This window comes from Anser cygnoides, chromosome 5 (genome assembly GCF_040182565.1).
Source record: "Anser cygnoides isolate HZ-2024a breed goose chromosome 5, Taihu_goose_T2T_genome, whole genome shotgun sequence".
Lineage (NCBI taxonomy): Eukaryota > Metazoa > Chordata > Aves > Anseriformes > Anatidae > Anser > Anser cygnoides.
Window position 1 is genome coordinate 5,371,908 of NC_089877.1, and position 14,514 is coordinate 5,386,421.

Genomic DNA, 14,514 nt, shown 5'->3' on the forward strand with positions numbered 1-14,514 from the left:
TACTAATATCTACAATTGGTGACTTCGTCTAAACAAATAAATTCTCTCTTTGGAAAGAAAAATAAAAACAAGTTATGTGACTCTGTCTTCCTTGCTAGACAAAGCATAGAGAATTACGTACACGTGTGATCAGTTAAATAACAAAGGAGGCTTCAGTTCCTTGCCTACTCCTGCTCAAAGTATGAAGCTGTGGTACACAATACAAACAGGGTTTAGGACACATCTTCAGCAGGCTCGTTCACTGGACTTTGACTCAAACACTATGAAATTGTACTGGTGCTACATTTACCAGATTCAAGATCCTTGGCACGATTTTGGATAGTGTAATATGCATAAGCAAAGCTTGCAATATTAACAAGAAACCTCTTAAATAGGAAACAGAAGCCGCCTAGCAAAGAGAGATTTGGGGGGGTGGGCACGGACAAGTGTTAATTGGGAAAGCCCAGTTTTATCATTATTTCCAAGAGCTACAAATAGTAAGACAGCTGACATGTCTGACATTTTAGAGATATCAATAATAATAATAGTGCATGGGTACATATTTCGTCATCTAAAATTCCAGCATAAACATACCATATAGCAATCAGATGTGAAAATTGTCTTGAAAACTGGAGATTCAACCTGTTACAACTGATACACACATATACAACAACAACATAAAAAGCAACAATGCACCATTACCTTCAGCAGAATATAACGCAAGCAGGTTGTGAGCCAAACAACCAGGAACTAAGACAGCTGTACTCAGAGTCATGCTTTTTTTCTGACAAATCTATCTTGTACCCTTATAATAAAAATGTGCCATTTACTCTCATTGAAACTAGTGTTAATCCAGACTTTTTTTTTTTTTTTTTTTTTTTTGGTATTGGAGAGTACCATGTTACTGAAGCTCAAATTTTCAAAGCTAGTAGGATATAAAAATCAATTAGAAGGCCTTAAGAATGTCTGCCTTCAGGTCTACATCCCTGAATTCCCCAAGGGTCAAAAACTCCTTACTATATGGCTTGTTTTGTTTTGTTTTTCCTGAAACACTGAAACATAATAATTATAGATTAAGTATTGTATTTTTTTTTTAAAAAGACCTCATATACTAACTTCCCCTCTCAATCCTGATTTTTGAAATGACCATCTCCTGACACCATAACCAGAGAAAAGGAGGCCCATGTGCTCTCATTTAATTTCATTTTAGAAGAATCTCACATACATATCCTCAGTTAGAAGGCAATTCCCCAAGTACACAGCACAGAGTAACACTAGCAAGGAAATGCTTTTGTCCTCTGCCCAAGACACCCTTCTACTTGTGATTTTTTTACAATAATCTGTCTTGAAGACAAATAATTCTCACCTGCTGGACGAAGAAACTCCATGTGAAAAAAATGAACAAGTTTACGTTACCTCAAAATACAAACTTCTTAGACTCCCTTCAGTCTTCCTAAAGCTGGACTACTTGATTAGTTTAAAAAAAAAAAAAAACAAGCAAGCAAAAAATCGTGCTTGAGTATGGAAAGAATACACCTTGAAACAGGGATTTGCCTTCAGTGGTAAGGCTCAGTTTATAAGTATTCAAGCTTTGGAGACTTAACCAGGTGAAGCCTCAGTTTCTACTGAATTTCACCTATGATACCTCTGTTAAAATCATATCTGTTCTTGTTACCTATCATCTAAAGATTTTGATTTCCCCTTTTTTTTTTTTTTTTTCCTATTCTGTGATATTCACCTCTGCAAGATATTTTAAAAAGTGGAACTGAAGCACGTTCCCATGCACAACAACCTTTGCAGGCAATACAGCCCATCAAATGATACAACCACTCTCAGCACTAATTTATGTTAAGTCCAGTTGGGGGTAACAGTCAAGCAGGTTAAAATGCTGAAGTGCTATAGAAATATCGGTCACTTCAGATAAGTTATATGTTCATAGCCTGTTTGTTTTTTTTTTTTTTATAATGCATATAGAGATCACATATTAGTAAACTCTTGATCTTGGAGCCAGAGGTGCCCTGCACTTTAGGACAAACTGTCCTAAACTACAAATGTCAGTTTTGGGGGGATGGGTTCTGTTTTTCACATGTTGAAAATTATTTGGGCAATAATTTCCTAGCTTCCTTAGGTAATCATATAAAAACATATCTCCAGGCACTTACAAGCATTGCTCAGTATCTATGAGCCTCAGGCTATCTGCACCTGTCCTCAGCATGATACTGACAGGCAGCAATGAAAAGCTGATGGCTAGAGGGGTGGCTACTAGGTGCTTTGCATATGATATTTCAGAAATGTAAGAGGAATACTGATTTTAAACACACACACAGTCACACTCAAAAAAATGACATTAATCTGGATAGCAAACCTAAAAGTTTCAGCAAATTAACTCATCAGCCTGACATGTCTCATTATAAGATCTTATCACTATTTGACTAAACAAGAGAAAATGAAGGAGGAAAGAAAAATATATAGGGAAAAATTGTGTTTCTTTAAAAAGAAAGTTCTTTAGGAAGAACTTCAGATATCTTTCTGTCTTGTGCTAAATGAAGCAGCTATTTCTGTGGAATTTTAGGGTGTTGTTTTCTCCGTTTTCTTTTTAACGAACACTAGAATGAACATTACAGCAACATCCATCAGAAATCATTAGAGCACAAGTTGTAACTACTCCCAGGCAACTATAAAGTATGTAGGTTTTTGTTTCTTTTTCTTTTTTTGTATTTTTTCTGATTTTTCTATTATACTCTAACTAGGCATACTTCGCTTCTTTGAGCTAGAAATATCTCTTTTTCCAGGTGACCCTGCCCTCTTTTTCTGGCGTATGCACCCTTTGGAATGCAGTGCAGAATTAACTACTTGTGTATAAGGAGAAAACTTTGGGGAAAAACAAAAAAAGAAAAATGGTTTTAAATTTTAGTCAATGACACTCTCAAGATTTCAAAACTTATTAATAAAAGTTCCTTCTCACTTGGAAAAGTTTTAAAATCCTTATTCTGTTATTTCTTCATTTAAGAGAATAAGATATTAGTTATGGTTCTAATGATTACATTTATAATTTCATTATTATTTTACTGCTAACTACTCCTTGCTTCCAAATAACTTTATCCTTCACTTCGCTTCCAGCTAATTCCTTTAAGGTGGTACTGCAGCCATGTTCAAGACCACATTGTTCTCAGTGCTACGTACATTGCCATAATGGATCTTAAGAGCATGCAGTTATAAGAGGATATGCGTTTTGAAAATACTGACAGACATACACTATCCAATGCAAATTAACGTGGTCCCTCAGAGTAATAAATCAAACAATGGGGACAGCCCTGATGACACAGGAAGGCATGGCTATCTTTGGAAATCAGGATTAAAGCCTGGGTGTACCTGATTCATCGCAGAACTACCATGGTTTTAATGGATCTAGGATTTTGCTCTTTACTCTCTCCCGCCAATGAGGTAATATGTCTCTTACAAATGTTCAGAACTTTGCCAAATTACCAATATCTGACAATTCACTGCAAGGAAGAAGGTACCTATTGGGTACCTATACAGCTTTTCCAGGCAAAATTTTAAAGTACAATACAAGAAAATAAATATTTAAGAATATTATAGCTGAATGATATTTTCCTCTTTCAAAAGGGCCATCAAAGTTTGTAAAACAATCAAGTCATAATTTGAAGATCTCAGAGGGAGATCAAGCAACACACACTTCTAATACTGACACCCTGTACTGGAGTCATTTGTGCAATTAAGCAACACCTTAATTCCAAGTCACCTCTCAAAAATCAGGGAATAAGATTCTACTCAGTAAGATCAGGGGCAGTTGAATCCCAGTCTATGCCATGCAGAGCTTTGGAAAAAAAAAAAAAAAGTAAAGATACTATTAGAACATTTAAAGTCATAAGCATAAAAAAATACATTACTCTGTCAGATGAATCCTCTCTGTAAGCATTCTGACTCCGATTTTAAGATGAACTAATCACAAGTTGCTTAAGTGCATGTACAGAAATTAAGAGAATTATATAAAAAAATGTACAAAGTGGCTCAATGCCAACAAGAGTCTCCCATCAATCATATATGATACTTTTCTTGATACTTCTCCCTACCTGGAGAAACAGCTGTACTCTGCAGCAAGTCCCAACAATCTTTAAAACCTTATTCCCACAGACACAGTAAGAGGGTCTGAAAACATGACCTGCTAGAGCTAGGTCCTTTTGGTTTTGTTCCCTGCTATATGACCACATATGAAGCAGGATTCTCACATTTTATAAAACTCAAATTTCACAGAAAAAAAAAAAAATGAAATTTCCATTGTGATTACATGAACTAACAAAGTGGATTCTTTCCCACAGTTCTACCAGCCCAATCCTGCAGAAGTCACAGAACTTGATGATGTTGGATGATGGCTGTCCTTATCTAAACTACGCATCATATAAGATGTATTCCAACAAGCTGACCCTGTTACTGCACTACAAAATACAGTGAAACTTTCATTGATTTCAACGACAATAACTACTAGAGTTTCAGACAAGTGTAATACTATCCTTGTGTAAAGGCTGGAAGAAAATACTACCCAAGATTCTTTAACATCACTAGAATTTAGCAAATACATCACACAAATGAAAGAAAAAAAAATGCAGAATATTTCATTCAAATACATACAAAGTCCTCTGTGATTACAGCACACAAATGACTGGTATGCTGTTATTAGGGTCTGGCTGGAATATATTAAAATTAAAAGTCCAATATTAACTTTGCAGAATCAAATCAATCAACGCTTTAAACTTGCGTAGACTTACTTTATGAGAGCAAGTTATGTGGTGGGAGTTACAAAATGCGCTGTCTCTGTGACCTACTACTTAATTTTTTAATTTCTCTACTCTCTAAATGTTGCCTGCCCAAATTCTTTTGACGTGAAAATCCTCTAAATGAGCAAACCACTCTTCAGCCATCCCAGACTATCGTCATTATACATTTAAACCCAAAATGCAGAAGATATTCATACTGCAAGAGAATGATGGACAACAGAGTTATACATTAACAGCACACTGTAGAAAGTTGAGCATGCTTGGAAAATATGAAACTACTAAAACAAAAACAATACTGTTCATAATATTTATTTTTTTTTTCACTTTGGAAACATGATTTGGCACCCTTTCAATTAGGCTCAAATATTCTAAGTTTCAGATATTCCTCCAAAGAAGCTCTTTTTTATGTAAGTTCTGTATTTTTATGTAAGGAAACAGATGGCTCTTTCTTTTCTGTGTCTGCAAATACCTTGTCCACTTGAATAAAAAGTGTGCTGCTCAAGAGGCCGGTAATTAAGCATTTGGAGTTTGCCATCCATTAAAACTTGGGGATCCCACCCAAAGAGTTTCATCATCAGAACCATCTGGTGTTCTTTCTGCACAATTACCAAAATATAGAACATATTTTGACTTGGCACTTGCATTTGGTAGACACTTTACTCATTTTATAAGTGACAAGACTGCATCTTGCCAATACATGGTCTCAAAAAGAAATTTCAACACACCACACTCCAACTTCCATCCTAGTGAGTCCTGCCAGTACAGAAAGAAGGAACATCTCTACCTCCACTAATGTCCTCACCTGCAGGACAAAACACCACTTAGCGGCTTCGTTACTTTGCTCTCTCCATATGTTGATGATTCAGACCATTATCTAATAGATAGGGTAAGGTGAATTGCCTTCATCTGAGACTCAATTTATTTTAAGATGTTTGGCTTTGAAATTAAACTAATGATCCACCAGGAATTAAACTGTTAGAAGTAAAAGGAACCAGCTCCATTGTACAACAATACTCTGAAGGACAGTATCAAGAATATTTTGCCTCAGATTCTACCACTGCATTTCTTTTACAGTGCCTACAAATACAGTAGTAATAGAAGCACAGCTCTAAATGCAGGGAAGTCTGAAAAGCAATCAGAGAAGGTGAGAACATGGACTATGCTTGAATGACACCAGGCTCCTTTTGGGCTTATGATTTTTAAGATCTACATGAAAGAAAACATGATGAGAACACTGAACATAATTCCAAGAGCATTAGTAAATTGCTTTTGCAGATTGCTTCTAATTAACTTATTTTGCTAATTCTGTCAGTAAGATTTGTGGCAAAAGGTGAAAACATACATGCAGCAATGTTATCCTAAGATTTCTCAGGACAGTACAGAGAGCAAGAAAAAAAAAAGCAAAGAGCCCATTCTGTTACCTTTGGGAACTCTGAGATTAGGACAAAGTTTAATGGCCCCTGCAAACAAACATATCATATTCAAGGGCACAGAATGATGCAAACCTATGGGACTATTATTCTCCAAGGAATTTAGTTTATGTAGTAACCTGAGGGAAAAAAAGTTGTTTCTCTCAAAGACTTCTGCTTATTAAACATACATAGTATCTGTTTGGTTAGTATTCAAACAATCTGTAATTAGTGAAAATATGTGGGAGAAAACAAAAAGTGAAACAACAACAACATCAGAAAACTGAGGTTCCACACCAAACAAATGAGCTCCTGCACTCCGTATGGCATGGGAACATTTAAAGCTCCACAAGTACTGTATAAACCAGAAAACACAGGTTTTAAAATCAAAATGATCCAACCAGGACAAGGATTTTCACAAATAAAAATTCAAGTGGCCAGGTGAAAGAATAACAGACTGGATAACAGTGGACATAGAGAACTGGAAAAAAAAATTACAAAATTAGTAAGAAAGTTATATTAAAAGATGGGATAGAAACTAAAAAAGCTTTCATTACAAATATGCAAGATTAGTCGCTCAACAAAAATCATTCTGAAGAAATAAGCTTAATGAAATTATATTAATAAGATATAAAGAAGAGATGGAGAAAATATGTAATCACACCAAAATTAATCTGCACAATAATAAATGGCAGCAAAACTAATGAAAGTGAGAAATTAGAAACTGTCATTTGGGTGTACATGAAGAATTGCAACACGTTCATCCTTATAAGACAGGCCGTCAGACAGACTAAATATAATATATGAACAAGAAAATAAAGATTTGACTCCACAGAGTGTCATTCTCATTGGGTGACACTCCAAAGAGTATATATCTCATCTGTTGGCAAAAACAAACTGCACATTACATCCTTATTTTTATACAGAATCTCAGAGCAGATTTCCTAACATCAGAAATCTAACAAACAAATATGGCTCATTTATTTCCCACAGTTTGTTGTTGTTGTTGTTTTTTCCTTTATTTTTATCACAGCTAACAATACCATAACAAATAGCATATTGCTATCTAATTATATTCTGATATTTTTTGAGCATCAGCATGACTTTCTTCTCTGCCATTAAGTGAAAAGAAGGAAAATATTTACACGATAATCAGTTTAACATCACCTTACAAAAGCATAACAGGGGGTCACTTTTATTTCAATTAGTGCCACCACAGTGACATGTAACAATGACAATGTGGTGATTTACATCATCCCCAAAAGGAGCAATTGAATTATAATGTATAAAAATTAAAAGAGAAATGATTCGACTTCCACCTTAGAATCCTGAGCATTTGCTATAACTACAGAAAATCTTTCACAGAGAAAGATGACAGTGCTTTTGGGCTGAGGAATTTACATTTTGGTTTAAATTTCACAGCATCTAGAAAAGGCCAGACACAATGGAGCAGATTCACTAATGCGTTACCTCAGTTTTATTACACACTAACTTCACAGAAACAGTGGAGTCTCATCTGCTACAAGACAAAGATTTAGGTCTTATGTCTACATTAAAAACATTCCACCAACTCCAACTCACTTAAAAAAAAAAAATCATTGTCACACTTTTTTTTTTTTTCTTTTTCCAATAAAACTAGTAGGTCACCATTTACAAAGTGATATGCTTTGACACATTTTTGGTGCAAACTCTGTACAAACAATGAAAACAGACAGTAGTAGACCTAAATTGTTCTAGCACACTGAGTTGCCAGCTCTGGAAAACAGGTTTTGCGCAGCAGATATGGTAGGTGTGAGCCCAGTGCATGGTTGCTTCTACAGTTTTGGTCTAATGAAAGTGAGGAGAAGCTGGTGGACATAAACAGAGCAAGATGTACACATTGATACATCTTGCTGGCCCTATTCCTAACTACCCAAATGGGACCAGGGCACGGCACAGATCTCCCAGGTTCTCACAGTGTACAAATATATGCATTTCTATATGTTTTGGCCTTCACAACTGTGAGGCCGAAACTAGAATCAGCCTGGAAATAACTGCAGTCTGCTTTTCACTGAAACATGATTTTGTTGTTATGTCTTGCTCTAGTTACATATCTTGTAATGTTATTCTTGTCACATCCAAAATACCTGCATCACTTATTTTTTTTTGGTTCAGGATGCATTTTGCCTTCAGCTGCAAACCAGGAGTTCCCCAGAAGTTGTGGTCATTGCACACTGGCCTACCAGCAAAAATAGAACTCACACTTCAAGTTAATCATAGCCTACGTATTAGCATACTTTTACAGTAATACAATACACACAGTTTGTGTTGTGATTTAAGAATTAAAAATTAATCATATGTAAAATTAGGCCACTCAAGGAATAACTGCCCAGCAAGCTGGAATTAGAGCTGTATATGAACCATTCAACGCTTGCTCTTGCATCATTGAGCTGGAAAAGCTCAGTAAGCCAGCGAGGCTTAGGTGCAGAAGCTGACACTCCAAAAGCATCTACTGTCCCCTCTTCTTTAAGTAATGAAGATGATACTGTGATGTAACGACAAGGAACGGGGAAGGAGCAAAGAAGAAACAGGAAAGAAAGGATAAGGAAAGAAATCCTTGAGAGAATAGCCTAGAAGGGCAATTTTTTCCAGGGTCTGGTCAAAAACTATTGCGTTCTATTTAATTCTGAATGCATATGAGGATCCTCCTTGTTTAATAATTAACTATAATATAAAATTAAGATAAAAGAGAACACCTTTTCTAAACCTCAAATAAAAAAGATGAAGTCCTCCAATAACAAAATTAATTTGTCTTATTCCAACATGTCTTTCTCCACTTGCCATATATTTATTACATAGCATATTATGTATATTTGTATCACTGTCTGGCTACACAACATCTGTATTGAACTAAAAATGCTATTTTCACTAAACTCAATGTAGCTATTTTCCTGGAATTTATAACTGCACATGGTAAATTAGCCTAGAGCTAGCCATGTAAGATTTAGCAAATTATTGTGTCACACATCTTTTGGCTTCAGCAGTTTTTACTTTTTCTATTGTCAGAATTAAACTTTCATTGTTTCTTTTGAAAAACAGGGGATATAAAAGCTGAGCTATGTCTTCTATGACACACCAACTACTTTTGGAGATATTATTTTAGTTAAGACACTACATAACTTTAAATTATAAAACATGTTTTCATGAACTCATACACATATATCTACATTCACAGCTAGCCAAATACTGCTAATGGAGAGATATTCAAGAAAAATGAGAACACAACCACTTACCTTTCTTCAACTTACAAAATACCAAGGGAATCTATAAGCTCAACCTTCCCCTCCACCCTCAACCTTTTTTTTTTTTTTTTCTCTCTTCTCCTTTTCATGAACAGAAAACCAAACCTGCCACCAATATATTTTTGGCCAGACTAATGTGTGCAGAACTGCCTTTTGAGTTTCAGATACTGTTTTTAATACAGAACAAATATGACAGGATGAACAGAAGTCTGCTCCTGTTGAAAGGAGGAAGACAACGCACTGAAGCAGGGACAGAGGAAATAATGAATATGAAAAAGATAGCCAAAACCTTCCAGAAGAAGAAAGCACACAACTGTACCCAATTGCAGGAGGTATTTAAAAATATATAAAGTAAATCCTCTCTTAAAGTAGCCACTTACTTTTCAAGGCTCCAGATTGAGATGACCCTAATTTTCCCAAAGATGTTGCTGAAAACTGGTTCTACAGCCTGAAGTTTAACCCTAAAAATGAAAGGACACAGAACTAATTTTGCATTGAAAATGTTGGCATTTCATATCTTCTGAGATACTGAAGATGTACTGAACAAACTCTTTGAACTTGCAAGCTAGGTAATGGCTATAAGGAACAATCAGCCAATAGCGAATTAAATCTAGTATGCAATTTTCACATAGCTTTAAAGACAGAAAAATATAACCTATTCTAAAGAAAGCAAATACATATCTTTGCAGTGAGAGAGAATGAGAGCAGATAGAGAGAGGGACATAACTGACACTAGAGGATACAGCTGGGTCACAGAAGAGCCCTAAGAAACAGCAACGGTAACACATCTGGCCTGCTTCAGACCCTATTCTTACTGGAAATCTGAGCTAACTAGATGCTGCATGAATGCATTAGCTGTCTGTATGCTACGCAGTTTGAGGTGATCTGGAGTAGCAGCATGGTTGTTATGGCCACAGACCTGAGTGGAAGCTGTCACTGAGGAGCTACAGTTTTGGTGGCTACCAATGCCATACAACTTTTGTACAGGCTGCAATTGACAGTTAAGAGACACACCACAGTAGATCCTCTGGCTCTGTTCTTGCTGTGAATAGCATGGAAATGCATTTGCACAGTTCATAGCAAGCCTACTCCCATTTGCAAGGCAAATCTGCAGGAGCATGGCTGTTGGGGAGAATGCAGGTGAAAAATTCGACTCTCCATCTTTAAATGTATTTAATTAGATGTGTGCAAATTAAGTACCTGAATAAACTGCTCACCAAAAACAAGCTGCTTAAACACCAAGGCAATAGCCTGAGCTGTATGCAGAAGCAGATGAGAAGTATTCACACGTACCGAAGAACATACATCAGAACTCTAAGCTAATACTTTCACAAGCTCTCTCTTGTTTTGTCTAGTCTTACCTATGCCTGTACCACAACTGTCTTTTAATATATAATTTCTTAAAGACATTTTAAATGCCCTTATTCAACACAGCACATCACCATTACTTAACAAATAACCAGAAAAAAAAATATTTTCACAGTGAAAGAACAGCAATATAAGCCCAGGTGATGGCTCAAATCAAAACACTGATCCTTACCTCTTCAGTACCAATAATATGAAAGATTTAATTGCTGATAGCACTCACATACAACAGTTTTATTTTGAGACCTAAAGTAGGTAAAATTTCTCCACATAAAAACTTGCAAGCAGAACACTTGTGAATTACGAAGGTCCTTCCTTTTTAAACAAATTTAGAAAATGTAATCATCCTTCACAGGTGAGATATTCTGTTTATTCTATGGAGAATCATTTCAGTCTAAATTAAACTCTTCAAATGGTTTTGATGATTGCTGCAATAAGGACACAACAGGGAAAAGATCTGGGAAGAGTAACACGTGTTAGATGAATGGCTGGCAGAAATATTTCTAGTATATGAAAACCACTGTGGTATTTTTAAAAAAAAAATCACTATTATTTTGTTAAGCATAAAAACTAATGCTGCTTATCTGTCTTAAATGAAAATGTCAATCTGCACACTCCTCTTTAATTATCTTCAGTATGGACTGGGTGCTTCATAGATAAATTAAAGATACAGGTCTTTTCAGCGTTCAAAAAGCCACTACTAGTACAAAGACACAGGGACCAGACTGTCAGAAAACCCTGCCCATCCACCATTTAAAAATGAGGCTGGTTTTGGTGTCTTGGCCTAATAACCAAACACAGAGCAGAGTATATTTTCACTCTGGCTTGTCTGTTAAAAATTTCAGACAAAAGTCCTGACACAAATTGCTTAGAATCTAAGCAACTCAATCTAAAATAGATTTTGATAAGACAAGCAGAGGAAAAAAAAAGTAAAGAGGCTAAAAGCAGAGTATGAATCTCCAACATCATCTGCTTTTTCTGACCCTAACCTCAAACCTCACAGACAGAAAGAACATAACCAAATAGATACCCATCAAAAGCTTGTGGAAAGGGTTGTTTCATATGCTCCCCTCTTCCAAGCTCTAACTTGTTTAACAGTGTGATTAAGAACACTACCACTAGCAGTCATGGAAAAGAGCTAATATAAAGTCACACACCTGCGCCATTACTGATAAACAGGTGAAAGACACCTTACTGTAGACTTTGTTTTTTCTTTAATATGACATGGCTGCCAGTTCAACTACTTAAATTATCTCAACAACAAATATTTTTAAAAGAAGCCTCAGAAGAATAAAAAGGAATACTGAAATCCTGCTGACTTAAAAACAGCTGTGTGAGGTGCCCTACAAACTGCCTTTTCAATCTCTATCATGTTCATTGCACTGCTAATATTCTATTTCCAAGGAATACTCTGTGATCCTCTGTACACTGCTTAAGGTAAACTGTAGTAAAACTGTGTTTGTTAAGTGTCTTCTTTAAGATTCATTTGTCTTTCTTAGTGACACTTGCTTTCCATAGCAATGTACCCCCTGGAGGCTTTCTTACACAGATGGAGTGGTCAAAAAACGGGCTGAAGAGGGAGAAGACCAAAGCAGTCTCTATCTCCTCCCTGGATAAGGGTCCCACAGAGACTCTTTACAGAAGACAGTACAGCTCCAGGCTGCATCATTTGCACCATTCAACCTCCTCCGTAATGAAGAAGTCTCACTGACACCAAAGCTTTCTTGCTAGTGTGGTTGAAACAGGCACACTGACAGAGCTCAGATCCAGACATACAGGGTCTCTGTACAGTAATGCTCAGTCTGCTGCTGGTCCTGACAACTTTGCCAGATTTGTGGACAAGATTTGTGGTTTACTGTACAGTGTGGTCCCTGCCCTCGTTATTCCAGTGACATAATGGGGAACACAAGGTATGAGCCAGCTGGCAGACTCCACGAGGAAGCGCTGAACTGCAGCTTAGGGTCAGACCCCTAAGGCAAGAGAAGAAACCAAGGATGAGGATGTGGGACACTGCTCTTGCCAGAGGGTCTGTCTGTTGTATGGAACTTCTCGAAGATAAGGAGTCCAACCCACATAAGGGTCATAGGTCTAAGGTTACCATTCTACATAATTAGGTAATAAGAAGCTTATTACTTGCCTGATTGAGTACCTCATAATTAAAGGTTTGTTCCAAAACCTGTTTAAGTCAATAGGAAGCTTCTTATTGACATCAAAGGAGCTGTTGATCAATCCCTGCCTACTTAGTAAGATACCTCTATCCCCATGTCATGACTTTGCAGTTGCCATCAGGAGGCACTCAAATTGACAGTCTCACTGCTCAGCCACAATGGGGCTGGTGAGAGGACACTTTCATTTAAGGACACTTTACCCCGTTTTTTAACTCCAGACGATTGCTGATCTTCAGTACTGGGGACACCTCAGTACTGGTCAGAAGAGAAAGAATTCATTGACATACCTCGAGGAAAATGGCAGTACTGAGAGACCTCTTGGGTTAACTGGACAAGGAAGGACCAGGTCTAAATTGGGTTAACCTATGCATGTACTACAACATAGGCTATTGGCACAGATTACAGAACGTACAAAGATTTTTCAGTCCAAAGGCAAGAGGTGAAGGAATGACAAAGTTCCCTCTAAGAGGTATAATACACTATTTATATACTTCCCTGACCATTAGGCAGTCATGTAATAATAATTTATACTATATTTCAACAGTTACATATCTCTGCATACATATTAATTCTGAAAGTGCATACTGTGTGGCCACACTGTAACTTGTCACTGAGAGACATTGTGGAAATCCCCCTTATTTCATGGATCATTGATCCAATGCATAAATCCTTCTTAGCTTGCAAGCCATTGACCAGATAAACCATAAGGGCTCCAAAGGGAAAGAGCCCTTCTGGTCTGTTGAGCAAATTCAGCAGTAGCACACGTACTTCAAATTCACTTGCGAAAACCTCTTTGAAATGAGGGTCCTGATCCTGCAAATACTTATGCCCATAATCTATAAATCATCCCAATGCAAGTCTAATATACTTATCAGACACCCTTAGAAAAACAACATTGAGCTATTCATGTTAAATATGTTTGTTTCCAGAATCAAGTCCTAAATACAATTGGAAGAATAGAAATAATCAAGCCCTTTAAGGTTTTCCATTAAAAATAAATATTACATTGGAGATTGTAATTTTTTTTTAATTAGTAAGTGTGAAAACTTGCAACTCTATACACTGACTTTTTTAATTTTTGTGCTCTCCACACTGTCAAAACAGCTCAATGGACTTTCGTACCATCTTTGATACTACTAAAAATCACAGATTTTAAACCAATTCTGCAAATTTACAGCTATGATTCAACAGCTGAATGCTTTTGAAAATGTATCTGTTAGTAATAGAGACAATGCTCTTACAATAATATTTTGCCTTTTAAGCATTTTGTTACATAACCTATATTTTCCTTAATTTCAGATCTGAGGCAAATACAGATTTAAAATACAGAAACACAAATGTTATTTTCTGTGGTGCTGGCACACTGTTATTTTCCAGATCACCCTAACATGAGGTAACTATTATCGATTGTGAAAGCACAACAGGTGGGTCACATGAAAGGTCACATTAGTTTTGTTCACTGGGCCAAACAGAAGGTTTTCATTATCCCTAATAAAAACAGAAGCAAGTAATAAAA

The 14,514-nt window shown here is 36.4% G+C and overlaps 1 protein-coding gene across 22 annotated transcripts in view; it reads right to left on the reverse strand.

Annotated features, from left to right (window-relative positions):
* The window catches only part of SOX6 (SRY-box transcription factor 6), a 415,066-nt gene that overhangs the window by 333,545 nt on the left and 67,007 nt on the right, over nucleotides 1-14,514 (reverse strand). For 4 of the 22 annotated variants that reach the window (XM_048070129.2, XM_048070122.2, XM_066997637.1 and 1 more), the window contains one exon: nucleotides 9,846-9,926. The exons of the other annotated variants lie outside the window; for them this stretch is intronic. The gene's annotated coding sequence lies outside the window, so the exon portion shown is untranslated. The remainder of the gene's footprint in view (nucleotides 1-9,845; nucleotides 9,927-14,514) is intronic. 22 annotated transcript variants of the gene reach the window in all.